This window comes from Amphiura filiformis, chromosome 16, assembly GCF_039555335.1.
Source record: "Amphiura filiformis chromosome 16, Afil_fr2py, whole genome shotgun sequence".
NCBI classification, from domain to species: domain Eukaryota; kingdom Metazoa; phylum Echinodermata; class Ophiuroidea; order Amphilepidida; family Amphiuridae; genus Amphiura; species Amphiura filiformis.
Window position 1 is genome coordinate 35,264,080 of NC_092643.1, and position 14,447 is coordinate 35,278,526.

Below are 14,447 nucleotides of genomic sequence, written 5' to 3' on the forward strand. Positions count from 1 at the left end.
GGCACAACGGTGCCTCAGTTTCTTTGGAACCTTTAGGAGCAGAAATTGGGGCGAAATTAGGTTTGTGTCCGAATTACTTTAGCCCTCATAGTTTGCGAATAGGGGCGGCAACAGCAGCAGCTGTGAGCGGGTTGTCAGAGGAAGAAATTATGAAGCTAGGAAGGTGGAAATTTCACCTTTATGTCAGGCCACAGAGTTTGGTAAATAATTTATGGGGAACTGTGATTTGGGGAGGGACTTACCTCCTCAAACCTTCAGGTAATTGCTGGTAAGGATCATACAGCCCTGAGCAACAAGCCGACCATTGTAATGACTAATTGTGTTTGATTTATTTAGGTAATTACCTCAGTGAATGAAGGAATTTGGTTTCTGTCGAGTTCCAAGCAGATGCAGAGGCAAATAGTCAAGTCGGCAATGTGAAGGTTACTATAGTAGCCATTATTAATGTGCTAAATTACTATTTATTTGTGTTTCTCTCTAGGTAAACACCTGAGGAGAAGGATTTCGTATTTGCTGAAGTCCCTATAAAATAAGATTAAAATATTAAATCGTGTATACATGTATTTTAGTGTGCTATCAAAAGGAAGATTGCCGAGGGAACAACAAATTTGTTTGCTTTCTACTATGGTTTGCTCTTTTTGCTTAAGAAACAACAATTTTGTTTTTGCTTTGCTTTGCTTTTCTTTGGTTTATTTTGTTTTGGTTCCATTTGCTGGTTGCCTGTTCTGTTTATTTAATTGCAGATAGAAATAGAAGAACGTTGATCGTAGGCGACAGTATCGTCAAAAGAGCGGGAGATAAGCAACCCCAGCTACTTGGTGGAGGACTGACAACATGGGAGGGAAGAGGGGGCACACGATGTAGGGGCTTGGTGAAGTTATTCGGGCAGCTGCTGTACAGATATGCAGAGCCGACTACTGTTATATTACATGTGGGTACGAATGATATATTTAAAGATACAACGTGGGAAATTAGAAACAGGGTCCTGGAGAATCTCAAGGGATTGAGGGAATTACTACCAAGGGCGCGACTCATTTGGTCAGATATTCTACCAAGGCTCGGGTGGGCAGAGGAAACTCATGAAGGGGCGGGACAAAAGTGTGTACGAAATATTAACAAATATGCTCACAAAGTGTGTCGTGAAATATTAAAGTCAAATGCCCATGTAGTGTCACATTCGGAAGTATTCAATAGGGAGAACAGAAATCAAAATGGTAGGCCCATCTACACCTATGATTGTACTCATCCGTCAGATTATGGTCTAGCCGAATTTAGACATACTCTGTCCAATGCGCTGGTATACTTTAACGAGCATCCGTTAGCATTCTCTTATCCCCCAGGCACAGCCGATGTGTAAATTTGGATGAAAAGCATACAACAACGGGGGGAGGGGGCTGTTATGCAAGTTCCTTGAATTTCATTGTCAAGGAACTTGTGTGGCAGTCTTTTGATCATTTGTATAAAATGATCGATTTCATGTCCACAATATCATACAATATACATGTACGTCATTAATAAATTATATTTAGTTCTCCTCTTTCCCTATAGGTTTTTTGCCGGCTAGGGAAATTGGCGTCGGCATTTTGCCTGGAGGCCACCAAGTAATCAAAATTTGATATAATACGAAATGAGAAAGGTGTCAGCCATTTAACCTCTTGTGTTTTGTAAGTCCGCGGCTTTTCATTTTCCTCCATAGATATATGGAGCCATTTCCTCCTCGGGTACGAGGAGTAGTTCCTCCGCTAGGTGGAAACTTTTTCTCCTCTAATTTGTGGAGATGGCCTAGCAAAAGAGTTCCTGCGTTTATGGGGAACTCTTGCTTTATACGTGCAACTGGCTTCCCTAGCAATTGCGTTCGAAGCTCGGTCCAGTATTTACTTCGGGCGAAATAAGTTGTCCATAGGCCTAATTCATGCTTATTTGGCTGACTCCCCTAAATTTTCGTAAAGCATTGGGTTAATAAATTATGTGTTCGTTCTGAATGCCTGACAAGAGATCCAAATTTTTTTGTATTGGCTAGTCTCCTGATTTCAGTGTCTGGGGTAATATGAGTGAGGGCAAAGCATAGCTAGCCAACTCCCCGTGTTAATTGAATGGAGATTTGACCAAAAATATTGGTATCGGACCGCTCACTTCTGAAGGATGCTACAAAAAAACGGTACAAGCTACATTTTAACTATTCTAAATACCCAGCAAACACAAAACGTTTTCGACATCATTCGCAAAAGGTTATAAAAGGTTGTCAGAAAACGTTTAAATGTCGGGTTATATAAAGGGTATATTAAGAGTATAAAACGTTTTCATAACCTTAAAAAAACATTTTTGATAATCTACTGCTCAGCAAACAAAATGTTTCACAGAAAATGTTTAAATGTCGGGTTATATAAAGGGTATAAAAACGTTTTAATAACATTCCAAAAACATTGTTGAAATCTTGATACAAAACATTCTAAACAGAATGTTATTTTGGGGTTGAAAAATATTTTGCGAAAAATGTTTGCCCAAAATATTTTCAATAACGTTTTAAAAACGTTTTCATGACCTTTATATAACCCGACATTTAAATGTTATTAAAAGGTTTTGAAAAAAACCATTTTAAGAACATTTCTGTGTTTGCTGGATTCAAATATTTTAACATAATGTTATTTAAGTATTGACACAATATTTGGCAAAATGTTTGCAAAAATAGTTTACAATAACATTTTTGAAAACATTTAAAAATATTGTTGTAGTGTGTTTTCATACAAAACGTTTTAAAACGTTATCATGACCTTTATATAACCCGACATTTTAATGTTATTAAAACGTTTTTACCTAAACCAAAAGCCAAAATATAACTTATTCAAAACGTTTTAAAACGTTTTTGTGTTTGCTGGCCCAGCAAACACAAAACGTTTTCGACATCATTCGCAAAAGGTTATAAAAGGTTGTCAGAAAACGTTTAAATGTCGGGTTATATAAAGGGTATATTAAGAGTATAAAACGTTTTCATAACCTTAAAAAACATTTTTTGATAGTCTACTGCTCAGCAAACATTAATGTTTTACAGAAAACGTTTAAATGTCGGGTTATATAAAGGGTATAAAAACGTTTTAATAACATTCCAAAAACATTCTTGAAAACTTGATACAAAACATTCTAAACAGAATGTTATTTTGGGGTTGAAAATATATTTTGCGAAAAATGTGTGCCCAAAATATTTCCAATAACGTTTTAAAAACGTTTTCACGACCTTTGTATAACCCGACATTTAAATGTTATTAAATGGTTTTGAAAAAAACATTTTAAGAACATTTCTGTGTTTGCTGGGTTCAAACATTTTAACATAATGTTATTTAAGTATTGACACAATATTTGGCAAAAATGTTTGTAAAAATAGTTGACAATAACATTTTTTGAAAACATTAAAAAAATTGTTGTAGTGTGGTTTCATACAAAACGTTTTAAAACGTTATCATGACCTTTATATAACCCGACATTTTAATGTTATTAAAACGTTTTTACCTAAACCAAAAGCCAAAATATAACTTATTTAAAACGTTTTTAAAACGTTTTTGTGTTTGCTGGGAAATTCCCAAATTTTAGTGTGCATTCATTTATAAGCTTTTGACATTTAAACACGCAATAACATAGTGTTCCTGTGTCCTGTGTCGTATTCATATTACGCGGGCTTTGGATTTCGACATTTTACCATGATGCACTGCGTATTTTGGCTTCTCTCCAGCAAACGCTGGTGGCGCATTGTATTGTGAATCGACCGAATTGCTCACCTAACAGCTCCTAACCAGTACAAGTATCGACCTATTCACAATGCTCACATCGAATTACTGAACATTTTGACACGTGTAGACCTGTGAGGCCTATTCAACCTTTATAAAGCCAAATTTTAATTCTGCGGAATTCATAATCATGATAATGTAAATTTCTATCTTGATGTGTCATTATTTTGAGATTTCCTACCTGGAGTCGGACTGGCAGAGTGACTGTGTAATGGAGTTGGGTGACTCTATAAATGGAGTCTAGATTATTCTAGAAGCGGAATCCAGCCACTGCGCGACTCTATGTCCAAAATGACTCCACATTTAATAGGAGTCAATTGACTCATGTAGAGTCATCAACAGTGACTTCTAGCAGAATTTGTACGGAGGGAGGGGATGTCCCCATCATGGAAACGTAACGTGTCCCCCGCTTCAACCGCCTTTGAATACGGTTTAAAGTGATAACTTGAACACAGTACCCTATAATCTTTTCACAAGCAGTGGACTGGGCGTGGCGTATCCAGGATTTTAGGTGGTGGGCAAGGGGCGCAAAGAGGGGCAAGGTGGCTTTCACTGGGAGTAAAATGTTACGACAATAGTAAAAAAGGGTGAAAAAGGTCTAAAATACGCCGTATCACGTCGGCCACGTTACCATACCACAGGAGGGCGATAGGGGGAAGATCGCGTTCTACAGGACATCCGGTGCCTCCTTGTCCATCGCCCCATATCTTGCCATTGGCATCGATTTCTTAGACATGATAGACTTGATCATCATTAATGATTGTTTTTCTATAGGTACGGCAAATATAATCAGCTGACAGACATCTTTGGCATGTTCAATAAAACCTCCAAGATACGCGTTGTGTAAGTAAAGCTTAAAAATGATGATATCATTAGTAACTATTCATAACCAAACATTCGCCAACTGTGTAAAACCCCCGGTAAAACCAGGGTTTTTTTCAATCTGAAATTGAAACGAACATATAACATATAACTGAATCTCGAATATTTACTTATTTAATCTTGAAACAATCTATTAACATTATTATTTCTTTTATGTAGGGATCTAGTACAAAACCTTATCACTTCTATTGCAAAAGGAACCTTTGCATCATGTCACAGGATGACCGAACTGTAAGTATTCGAAAGTATTTATGTATTTATGTAAGCCCAATCGCCATTATAACTTTTTTGAGAGCAGTTTTGGGACACTTTGACCTCGGACATATCGGGGAAATTGCTGTAATTATTATTAATTAATTTATTATTGTCATAATGATATCATTAAAAATATTTAAATAATTAATTTATTCAATAATAATATTTTTTGGGTTTGTTTTCATTCTTGTAAAACATTTTAGATTATGAAAATTATTAATTTAGACTTCAACACTACTTTATTTCGCTTACCGGGAGCGCTTTCGAGGAACTTCCTCGTCATCAGCCGAAGTTGTTAGCTCTGATGTTTTCTTGGAAACGGCTAAGGACCAACCTGATCAGGTGACATCACACTTGATGACGTCACCGAAGACACAGGATTGGAACTAGATCCTGTGTCGGACAACCTGATCAAACCCAGCGGCACCAGGGGCAGGGAACTTCCGACTTCGGTGACGTCATCAAGGTTTAAACCACTAAATTATGTTCACTACCAACACAGATGAACTTTCATTCTAATAATTAAACAAGCTGGTTTTTTTTTAATTTGCAGATACCTCTCTTATAACCCAATCAAATATCTCACTGCGGACTCCTTCATCGGACTAAAAAGATTAAACATTCTGTGAGTAAGATTCGCATTGTAAGGGCCATTTTGTGATCCACAGCCTAATTGTCCAAAAAAAGATGATTTTTGATACCATTAGAAACCCAGGAATACACGTTTGTGTGCATAACTTTCCTTGATGAGATGCGGTCGTTTGACAAAGATACCGTCCAATATGTATATGGCTACAGTTATTACGGGCAATTATAACAATACCATAAACATTTTTAATTGGTGAGGTAAAACGCAGAAAATCGCTGTTCAATACCAGCGATTGTATCGTCAATGCAGTCAGTCGATCGTTAATGCCGTCGACCTGCTCAATGTGTTGTTAGCATTTATACGTAGATAAAAGTGGTAACATTGTTTCGAACAAAAGGGTTCCGCTATTAAATTGATAACTGATAGCATATTAAAGCTTTACACAGCATATTTCATAATAGTCTCAGGTAATAATAGCCAGAGTATTTACAATCATGACAATGGGTAAGTGAACTACGGAGGAGTCTATGTAGTACCTCATAACGAACCCTTACTTTTGGGAAGGTGTTCGGAGGGTATGTATGAATGTTATATTTATTAAGTGCAATAGCATAAGTGTGTTTGTTAATAATTTTTTTGATACGAAAAAAGCATAACGAAATGAATTTAACCACTAGTTTGCGTTATTTTATATTCCATACAGTCACATGAGTAGAATTAAGGTGACCATCATAGAGGCTGATCTGTTTAGAGAAATTCGTCACTCTCTTAAAGAACTGTAAGTTTACTTACCTTTGCACAATTACAATTTTGTAGGATCACCTCATTTCTAGATGGCGATGTACATGTAGTATATTTCTATTTTCATTGTGTGCAAGGAGATGGCATGGTTTTGTGGACCTCCTGCTTAAAGCTCTGTATGTCCTGGTAAGAAGCCATGGAACAAGTTGGAAAGAGCACCATATCCCAGCAGGAAAATAAATCGAGGAACTACCAACTGAAAAATACCACAATAGGTAGCAAATATTGTGCATTTTGATGCTGTAAATGCTAATGTTTTCTCTCATTTGATATTTTTATTGAAATACTACCAAAATTCATTCGCACAGCATCGGGTTTTTAAACGTTTGCGCCATTTTAAGGAGGCACACAGGATCGCATGCAGCTGCACTCATTATCCATTTTTTTGTTTCAGCTCATAACTCGAGAAAACTATTTATGGAAAGTATATAAAAGTATATAAAACGGCTTGTTGCGTTGTAACAAGAACATTTTCTGGTCAATTTACTCTAACTCATCTGGAGAGTTCTGAATATAAGGAACTTCTGCACAAATTAGCCATTTTCCATTAAAGATTTTGGTAGTATTTCAATTTAAAAAAATATTAAGTAGAAGAAAATTTATAATTGTTTTTCTCATAATAAAAATCTAATAAACATTGAAAGACAAAAAAACGGTGTAATGGGCAATTAAAGACCTGAGCGCAAGAAGACAGTAAGTCCACTTGGCCCCTCAACATGTATACACTAAAGTTGCGTATAGTTTCGTATAGTTTGGTAATGTTTTATACATGTTCAGGGGCCCAAACAAATCTTTCACAACCTTTCATGATGTTTTCACCCTGGAACATGTGTATTAAACATTAAAAAACCCTAAGAAACTATACGTAACTTTAGTGTATACATGTTGAGGGGCCATGTGGACTTACGGTCTTCTTGCGCTCAGGTCTTCAATTAGCACTGTTAGTACTGTCATTTCCATTTTTATTTCAGCAAGTTACATGGTACGACGGAACTCAGGCAAATTGGAGCTGGTGCGTTTAACTTTACAGTTAATAGGCTGTGAGTAAATCGTACAAAGGGCAACGATCTTTTTTTCTAAATAATTCTATAGTTTCCTGATGACTTACAACAGGGTGTTTCTGAAAGAACTGTATCATCGTGATCGTCGGAAACTTTGGTTATTTTAATGCCCGAGCCAACCAGAACTAAATAGTTATTGGTATGGTTGAGGCATAAATTATAGCTATTATAGGCCTATACTTTTTGAATTTTGACAATTGACCACTCCGTTCTTGATCTCATTTTTAATCCGGAGTCAAATGTCAATCAATGTCAATGTAGACGCCTCATGAGCAGTATTGTCGAATATTGGCACTCATAATACCATAAATACATATCATCTATATAATAATACTGGTAGTCTGTCTGTCTGTCTGTCTGTCTGTGACTCTGTCTGTCCGCCTATTTTCTCGGAGACTAGGGGTCGCACGTTCCTCAAACTTGGTGGGTGGGTGCAGCTTGACCCCACACATAACAAGTTTGTATTGGTTAGTGGGTCAAGGTCACCAGAGGTCATCTAAGGGTCAAATTAGTAAAAACTGTCATATGGGCATGCAACTTGGTGGGTAGGTGCATCTTGACCTAAGACGGAACAAGTTTGTGTTGGTTAGTGGGTCAAGGTCACCCAGGGGTCATCTGAGGTCAAATTAGTAAAACTGTTTTCCACCTATTTTCTCGGAGACTAGGGGTCGCACGTTCCTCAAACTTGGTGGGTGGGTGCATCTGGACCTCAGACAGAACAAGTTTGTTTCGGTTAGTGGGCCAAGATCACCCGAGGTCATCCAAGGGTCTTCTGAGGTCAAATTAGTAAAAACTGTCGTATGGGCATGAAACTTGGTGGGTACAATCAACTTTTAGAGTCAAATTTTTGGACGACCATTTTGGGGTCATCCAGGGGTCATCTGAGGTCAAATTAGTAAAACTGTCGTTTGGGCATGAAACTTGATGGGTACAGTCAACGTTTAGAGTCAAAGTTTTGGACGGTCATTTTGGGGTCATCCAAGGTCAAATTACTAAAAACTGTCGTATGGGCATGAAACGTGGTGGGTACAGTCAACATTTAGAGCCAAATTTTGGAAAGTCATTTCAAGGTCACAAGGGGTCATCTGAGGTCAAATTAGTACAAACTGTCGTGTGGGCATCAGTCACCATCAGCCAGGTAACCGCGACAGCCGAGAACCGCCAAATACGAGTAACCGCCTATTGATTAATAATAAGAATCCGTGGGAAGGTCTGAAAATGAGGGAGTTTCGTAAAATTCTTGTATTTCAAAAATGGTGTGATCAATCATTATTGTCAAAATTCAGGAAGTACATGTATGTGGCCGATTTATTACTCAACTACATCAGTTACTTAGTTATGTTTGGTTTGGGCATTAGTAAAATTCCACAAAAAAGTTCTTTCAGGGACACTAATTGTGTCACATGAAAGGTGGACTTGGGTGGGGGTGGGGTATACATAGTATATCGGAGGTGCAGAGTGCACATCATGAGTTTTCACTTAGAGGTTAAACTACGCATCAGTTATTTGGAGGGCATTGTGAAAATTCTAAGATAGGAGGTGCAGAAATCAACACTCACTTAACGAGACTTTACAACCAAATATCGACAGTAAAGAAGATACCAGCAGCCTGGAAGGAAGCCAAGATTATTCTGCTACATAAGAAAGGAGATAAAGAGGATATCAAAAACTACAGACCAATTAGTCTGCTATCACATGCATATATAATTTTCATACGAATCATTCAGAATAGAATCACGAGAATCAACCTGGAAGCTTTGTATAGACGTAGATTATAAGAAAGCTTTTGATTCGGTGGAACAATCCAAGGGTACGTTAAGATCTTATAGACGACATTTACACAAACGCTGCAGCTACAATCCACATAAATGTCTCCAAGCCTATCCACACACAGAGGGGATTACGGCAAGGGGACACAATCTCTCCAAAAATATTCACAGCTGCCATAGAACAAATTTTCAAGCAACTAGATTTAGAAGAAAGCGGCATTAACATCGATGGAGAATGGTTAACCGACCTGAGGTTTGCAGATGACATGACATGGGACATGTTAGCAAGCACTCGATCGGTGAACTCTGAATAAAACGGGTATCCCCGGTTTTAATGTAAAAAGTTAAATTTAAAGTTTACTGTTGTTAAAGCACTACAGGCTTAGTCTTTTACGTGGTATTTTAGTACACCGCTGAGCATTATAATTATACAAAAAGTAGAAATCCGAGTAAAATTGAGGGCGTCGCTGTGAAGCAAATCACACATTATGGCTTTAACATGTTTAATGACTTCGATTTGCGTTCGCGCCGTTTTTTACAATAATAAAATATGATTGGATCATACACATGCATATGATATCTTAAATTAAAGAAAACGTCCTTGCGGTCATTATGGTCATGCACCTTGATTTTTGAAATCCACCATCACTTTGGCTATAAGGTCATAAGGTCATGAACTGCTACCTTTTTTATTGGGCTGATTGTCTGGTTTACTTTTATTTGCAGGTATTTTGCAACTGGATATTTGACTTATTTTCCAGGAGGTTTATTTGCCCCATCACAAGGAGACGTTCAATTTGACTACTGGTTAGTGCAAATTATATAATCTCTTTATAGAAAATGTACCTTCAAAACTGTGCTACCATCAATAGAAAATAGTTCTTGTACATAATATATACATCCAAAACACTGTTATAAGGTCACCATCCTACCTTACATATAAATATCAGACAATAGAACAGCAAATCGTTTCCATTTTCGGGTAACAGAAATTACGGTTTCTTTGTAAAACTCTCCTGTATGCTTTTGTTCATCTATATAGGGCATACAATTATTAGTGATTTAACTTTTTGCACTTTTCTCATCCCTGATACTAGACTATAGCTTTATGCGAAAATGCGTTCTGCATAATAAACATTTCCCCCTATATCGAAGTATGCACTATTCTAGGTGTATTATTGTGGGTAGCATGATGCAGTCATGTCTACAGTAGAATTCAATTCGACCTTTGCAGGACTTAAACCCCATTAAAAGCTATTAAACCAAGATAACACTCATTGAAAGCAGCTCAACTGATTAAATCATATCTTCTCTGGTTAAATACCCACATCATATGTTTCTGCTTTTACACGTACAATGGAGCAATGGCTGGGATTATAGTTTCAGTTGGGTGAACGATTATAAAGCGAGCGCTAGAGAACAATTCTGTGTGGGCTTTTGTTTACGAAATGAGACAAAACTCTGCTTATTGTTAACCAGCGTTCTTGAAAATGAGAGACATGGTGGTTTGCAGACTTAACACGGTTTGGAAATAATTTCTTCATATTTTTTGGTGTTATCTGTCGTTTACATATCATTCCTAAACACCAAAGTACGAATATTTCCAAACATCTAAATTAGCTAAAAATTTAGGACATGTTACAAAACTATATTGTCTAGAATTTTAGAAGAGTACTTTTAATATTGGCCGGTTATTTTTCACACAGCGACGTTAACTAGGCAATGTACTATTACCTATAACATTAACTAAAACACCAAAGTACGAATATTTCCAAACATCTAAATTAGCTAAAAATTTAGGACATGTTACAAAACTATATTTTCTAGAACTTTAGAAGAGTACTTTTAATATTGGCCGGTTATTTTTCACACAGCGACGTTAACTAGGCATATCCCCATTCTTTTAACGTAGGCTATTTGTAGAGGTCACGCGTCAATGGGAAAGAGCACTGTGTATTATGTATAGGAAAACGGACAGTAACTGCAGTATGGGAAGTACCCAAGGCCAAAATCGTCTAAGCTTACGCAAATATACACAACAAACGCATATGAAGAGCTTATTTCCAAACCGTGTTAAGTCCACAATCACATGTTTCTCATTTACTTGTGTGATAAAATCACAAATACTTTGACATGTTTGACATTAGCAACAATGAGTTGTACCATCAACAAGCCATTATTTACCATAACAATGCTGCATAACAATATGCAGACTATCGTTCTCATTTGGGAACCAAAGGCCTCACACAGTATTGTTACTGTGCATCCATCCACTGTTTGCTTTGTAATGGTGCATCCAACTGAAATTATAATACCTATAGCATCACAACCCATTGCGATATCGTACAGGTAAATCAGAAACATGTGTTTGTGTTTTCAAATAAGCTCTTCATATAATCACAAGAAATGTTTTGGAAAGAGGTGCACCTTTGGCGTACTCCAAATCCTCTTCGTTCTAGCGGATTTAGTATATCACCTTGGTTGTGAATAACAAAATTAATCACATTAAACAGCAGAACACATAAAATCTGCCCCTACACCTTTGTTTCAGATGGACATTTTATTTTTGAAAAGACCATACATATAATACATAAAAAATATTTCGTATAGCCCCCTCACGAAAACTAGTGCATTGCATTCGTTCTTGCTCAATTAGCATTTTGTGCAAATTTTATTACACAATTGCCGTTCTTTTTTATGGACCTTTTCATTGTACATGTAAAGTCTATGGAAATTAATATTAGAGAAGGCTGGAAAGGGCGCTATAGCCTCATTTTAGACCATTTTAGGCACTTAAATGCTCATAAAAAAGAACGGCAACAAATGCTACTTGAGCAAGTACAAATATGATTAAATACTTCTGGAGAGGGTGCTATAGCTAAAACAAAAAATGTCCTATACCTTAGTGGTTATGAAACAAAGGTGCCTAAATCGTGTTTACTTTTCAGTTATATAACAACAAACCGAGGGAAGTCCCCATTCTATTGGGTCACTCCCTTAGATTCACATTTAGCATCATGGATTTTCCCTTGGAATATGTGAAAATAATGCAATATTTGCTCTTACTTCTCTTACTTAAATTATCTGACTATCGTAGCTACATAGACAACGTGGATGCAGCAGTTACAGGCATATCTGCAAAGGCTTTCACTGGAGTAAGATTATTTCGAGAACTGTAAGTCCGCGTTAATATTTATTAATATTCAAAATAAACTTTTATAACTAACGTTAGGTGCTATGTCTGTTTTAACAGTATTTTCATACAATGTATGTTAAATTAACTAATTTTATTCACATAATTCTATACCGTGTTTGACTTACGAAGCAAGGGCTGCAATAATATGAATCGTTGAACTAATTCTTATATTTATCGTACATGGATTTAGGAGTCTGGCAGGCCACTCTTTGAAACATTTACCAGAGGACTTGTTTGCGAACACCAGCATTATTATTAATGCGTAAGCTCATTTGATTCCTTTATCTATTTATTCCTTTACCTTTAAAGTCCATCTTCAAATAAAACAATATTGAGGTGGTCTAAAGCTTTTTCAAGGATCATTTCTTTGTATTAAGGTTATTAATTATTTTAAACTGTTGTGATTTGGTAGTTCACAGCATCTTACGAATGGTAGTGAGCTTTGGCAAAAATTGCATTGTTTAATTCATAGCGAGCGTGTAGAAGAATTAAAATATCACAGATATACTTTTATAGGTGCCGCGGTTCTTGAGTTACGTTGTGAAGAGGGCTGAAACAACAACACTTTTGTAAAACGTACATAACTAATTAACAACAATAAATTAAGCAAGTTTGCAGAGTATACGATTTGTAGAATGAACTTTTGCAAAACATCAAGGTGTTAATTTTCAATAATATATTGATCTAGATAATGAAAATCGATTTTTAGGTTGCTTCGACCAACAATACCTCGTCTACCCTTAATATGTTTTGGCTATGATTTGTAAGTCCAACCGATGGACACTGTCTTCCAGAGAAGGTGAACTGTACTGACTTCTGTACTCTTTTGGCCTTTTCCAGTCGTAGATTATGTAAAACAGCAACAAATCTAGAAAATAATACAGTGATCAGAAATAAATTATGTAGAACTTTCCAATTATTACATCTCTTTTGATGAATTTCACAAGTTAATGAAGAATGCAGCTGGAAATTTGATTAATTATGGGTTTATTACTCAGAAAATCAAAATTGCAAATGAGAAAAATGACTTAGGCAATTAGCGTAGCAGGCTGACGATATACGGTTTTGGATTTTTATTGTAAGGGATCATGACGCGGGGCACACATTATTGAAATATCTCAAAAATATGAATAACGTATTATTTGCTTTGTTGGCAGGTTCTTGGATAGTAACGAACTTGAAGATTTGCCAGTGGGATTCCTGCGATCATCACCTCAACTAGAGTTGCTTACCCTGTACAACAATCGCCTAAAATACATTTCGTCAGATATTTTGATGGGCTTGAATGGATTAAAGTACCTGTAAGATATGCTTGTTCCAATAAATTATTATAAAAATATAAGTATGCATTACATTTCAATAGATTCTAAGTCATTGTGTGCAAACAATAAATTTTTGAATAGATCGCCCTGCACTACAACGTTCACGCGGTACCTGTGCATGAAATCATAGATGTCCAAAAAAAGAAGAAGCTACCTCTAAGATTAGTATCTTTGAAAAGAGCAGTATTGTATTCAATCTATGATTGCAGACATACAAAGGTGATGAGTGCAACCTGCTTGAAATAAAAAAAAGCTCAAGTTTTGATGAAAATGGTCTCAAATGGTTCTTGCTGTACAACTACTCTAATAAAGAATAGTTTGAACCACCAAGAATGACTTCTTACCTAGGTAATACAGTAAAATAGGTCATTGCCAATTGAGTCCTACTGATGTGGACCTACTGGTTCTTCCCTGAATGGTTACTTAATTTACCTGGGTACTGAGTCATTAAAGTTGGTTATAACTATTCTTTATTAAACTGAGATAACAGTGCAGTGCCAACAACTTGGGACAATTTTCATCAATATTGGAGCATTTGATCTCTTTTCAACAATAATACTTCTAATAGTTTGATCAGCTCGTAATAGTTAGGCTTTTACTAGTAGACCCACGTTAAGAGTGCTATTAGCCGGGGCTATTAGTCGACCTGTCTGGTGTAAATTTTTTGTGTTCAAGAAAGTAGACAAAGTATAGAACTTGAATCAATAATTTGTGATGCTTCTAGCGAGATGTCACAAGAAAATTCTCAAAATAAAACATTTTGATAGTAATCCGCGATGCTATAAGGCCCACC